This window comes from Chrysoperla carnea, chromosome 2, assembly GCF_905475395.1.
Source record: "Chrysoperla carnea chromosome 2, inChrCarn1.1, whole genome shotgun sequence".
NCBI lineage: Eukaryota > Metazoa > Arthropoda > Insecta > Neuroptera > Chrysopidae > Chrysoperla > Chrysoperla carnea.
In genome coordinates this window covers 61366354-61370243 of record NC_058338.1, presented here as the reverse complement: position 1 = coordinate 61370243, position 3890 = coordinate 61366354, and the positions used below count along the sequence as shown (strand labels likewise).

At 27.4% G+C, this 3890-nt stretch overlaps 1 non-coding gene across 1 annotated transcript; it reads right to left on the bottom strand.

Annotated features, from left to right (window-relative positions):
* Positions 1-2735: 2735 nt before the first annotated feature.
* Trnav-aac lies at positions 2736-2808 on the bottom strand. The gene has a single exon. It is a non-coding gene; the product is annotated as a tRNA-Val (tRNA).
* Between the last annotated feature and the right edge of the window lie 1082 nt (positions 2809-3890).

The window sequence follows — 3890 nt, the reverse complement described above, 5'->3', positions numbered from 1 at the left end:
TCATACCGCGGACGGAATTGGTTACACTTTCACCAACTGAGCTAATAGGGCGACTCAAGTGTTGTGCCTAAACGTAAAAAAAATTATAAACAACTGAAAAGTTATAAAGAACGAATGCTAACAAAATTTAGCTGACGTCTGCTGTATTCTACCTTTTAGTTAAAATGTGAAACACAAACGTTATTACATACAAGATATTTAATAGATTTAACTTAAAATATCTTTAGAAACATTTCGATATACAGTTGCAGGTTTCCTATCGAATTTGCACTCACTCTCTATCATAAATTTTGAATTTTTATGTAATTTTAAATAAATAAATTTTGTATCTACCTACGAATAAAAGCCATTGGCAGCACATTACAAAAAGTGTAAAGTAATGGCAAAAAGTTTAAAACTGTCAAGAAGAATGAAAAATGGCTTTGTTTTGATAATTGTACTGTATTTTTGGATCTTTTTCGTAGTTTCAAACTCCTTTCCATTTTTTAGACATTGTGTTTCCAATACCTTTCTTGCTTTTGTCTTTTCGGTTCCTTTAGTAAAAAAAAAATTATAAATACGATACACGAGTCGTAATTTAAACATTATTTTTCTTTATTACCAAACTCGTGTTTATCAATCCTCAAAAACGCAGGCATAAGAAATTACAGAAATTTTCTTCGTTATGCCCTCACGTCCAAGTTTTTTTATTTAAAATTTTATATTTAAATCCAATTTTGACAATTTTTATCAAACCACTATGTATAATATATAAAATAATTTAATATTGATTAGCCTTGTATATAATATAAATAATAATATATGGATGATTGAATTTTTTTTTTCTTTTTGATTATTTTAGTGGGTTGATTTCAAATTGTGGGTAGCGTAAAAGTATTATTTATAGAAAATGATTTTATAGCCATAATACATATAGGGTGACCCAGTTCATTGAAATTGACATGGACATACATCATCTTGTAGAATTCAACTCTTGCTCATTTGCTCATCACTCATACGGCTATAAAGGTGTGCTTTAAATTGCAAAGTCAACAGCTTTTGTTCGAAACATAATTTTGAAAGGCGAATAATTTCAGCTGAAATTTAAAGAAAAATTCTTTATATTCCTGGAAGTTATTGTAATGGTATCGACTTCGTTGAAGTGTCGATCGAACAGTATTATCGGCAATATGATCCGAAAAGAATTTCGTAAAATTCGGTCGAGGTTTTTTATTTTTTTTATTAATTTTTTTTTTATAACTCTTTATTATACTCGGAAGTCATGAGTGTAGACCTCAAGGGTCGTGCCAGACCCACCCTACGGCTTGTTACTATTCAAATATTTGAGAAAAATAAAATATGAATATTTGAGATAAATAAAAGCCAACTTTTGTTTCAGATTTATATTTTAATGAAAGACTTCATATTATGTTCTGGTCATGGTCATTACATCTTTTCCAGTTCTACAGTTTTAGTTCAAACTTAAGTTCAAACTTAGTAGATATTAAACTATAACATTTACATTTTTAAGATTTATATATACTTTATACAGTATGTCGCATTTAAGATGAAGACATCCTCATATACTTACCCATATACCGATTTTTATGCTCAAATACCGATTTTCACTATTTTGGTTTTTAAGTTATTACAAGTTACTTTATTAATAATTTTATAGCAATGGAATGTAAAAACTGGACAAATTGATAATTTAATAGTGTTATGTATTCAAGTATTTCAATAAACTTGTAATAACTTTGAGTGCAAATCAAAATAATGAAAAAATTATAATTGTGATTTTTGTCATGAAAATCGGTATATGGGCATACAAAACAAAGCAACTTTTTCTAATAATGTTTTTCGGTATATCTAACTATCTCTGGCGCTAGACAAAATTTTAGAATTTTTCCTTTTTGTCCATTTATAGTAGTCTGAGTTTAAGGTTCAGGTTTTGGTTAAATATCTACAAAAATGTGAACCCCCCCCCCTGTATGACTGTGCAAATTTTCAAATCGATATTCCTATAAATGGCAAAAGTGTGAGGGTGTCTGCATTTTAAATGCAACACACTGTATATTTTCAATAGTTATTATGCCTGCCCTAATTAACCATTCGAATACGTTTATTATGGATAAAATTCACGCATTTTACGAACTACCAACTTACAAATAATTACAATACGGAGAAATTTTTTTTATAATATTTTAAAAATTGTTTAAATGCAAAGGTAGTCCGGTTTTCAAGAATATTTTTCCATAAATTGATTCTAAATAAATAAAGTACATTAATAATTAATATTTAATATTGATACACCTTTCTAGCGTTTCCTATACTACCTGTTAATGAAGTTTAACAAATACTTCCTTATTCCGTGTTTTAATAATTCAATTTTTTTTTTTTTTTTTTTTTTTTTTTGAAGGCAATATCCTAATAAGGGGATTTGAATAATTCATAAGGAAAAGGTTATATTTACAAGAAAATGTATTCAAATGTATATCCGTTTGTTATATCAGTTTTATGAGATACATGGTCTTGCTCGTCCAAAAGAAAGTAAAAAAAAGAATATAATTAATTATTGTAAGGACCAGGAAAATAAACTTGCATTTGTATCAGTACTGCTAAGTTAATTGGAATGGGTATGATTATTAAATTTAAAGTCAAAGATTTTCTGATTAAGAAAATAATTGCATTAATTTTCACAATTTTTCCACCATAATCCTATATCTTGAAATTGATCTAACAAAATAAAATATAAGTGTTTCCGCCCGGGATCGAACCGGGGACCTTCCGCGTGTTAGGCGGATGTGATAACCACTACACCACGGAAACTTGATTTACATGTTGTTGAATGTGTAACTATCTATACAATACTTATGATTTGAAGTTTAATAATTAGAGTACCACAAAAGATATACATATTGTTTTACAGTAAACTATAAAATGAACTATTTATTGCTATGGAAAATAAATTATATTGGTAAATAGTGTAATATTATTTTTACCCCTTTTCTTTTACCTCGTAGTATCTGCTTGTAAGATTGTCTGTCGCAAAAAATTTGGATCGATTTAAAGATTTTCCCGAGATCTAATCGAGCTGATGAACCTTTACAGGCACACTCGTGACGACGATTAAAAAAAATTTTCCCTTAAAAAATTTAAAGAATTAACTATTATAATAATATTTATTATAATAAAACTTTTTTTTTGGCCTAATTTTTTTAAGAGAGTGACATAAAATTTCAAGTCATTATAGTTATATGTTTAACCAACCCTTTCAGTATAGGCAACCTATAATGGATTGGACTATACAAGAATTGGAAAAAAACAAAAAGATTTTCACAATGTGAATTGTGAAGAGAAGTTTCAAGACGAATATTTAAATTATTCTCAGGTTTAATTATTATTTGTTACAAGTTAAATTTTTTCAACTACACATTGAAAAATTTGCGGACAAAAATCATCAAGCTATACGCTTTTAATGATTCTAAATGGGAAATAAATATTATATATCTAATTCTGGGTCTGTTACTCGAAAAAAAAATGTTTTATCAGTCTTGGAGTTTAGTTGGAGTCTTAGTAAATTTTACGCATCTGGTAAATAACCATTCAGATATTTTTTATATCAATCGATCAAAGCAACATACTTTATGCATCATCATTGATAGATAATATGATTTAAATTTTAAATTTATTTGAATAAATAAACTGTAATAAATAATATTTGTTCATTGTAAAATTGAAAACTTCTAGGATATACAAATGTTACGGATAAATTTCGTAACTTCATTATACTGATATGAATATCACATACTTATCCACATACTGTAAACCATGCTCAAAATTTGATAAAAGCTCACGTTATGTAAAGTTTCTTAATATAAATTATATTTCCTTTGACGAACTCATATCGT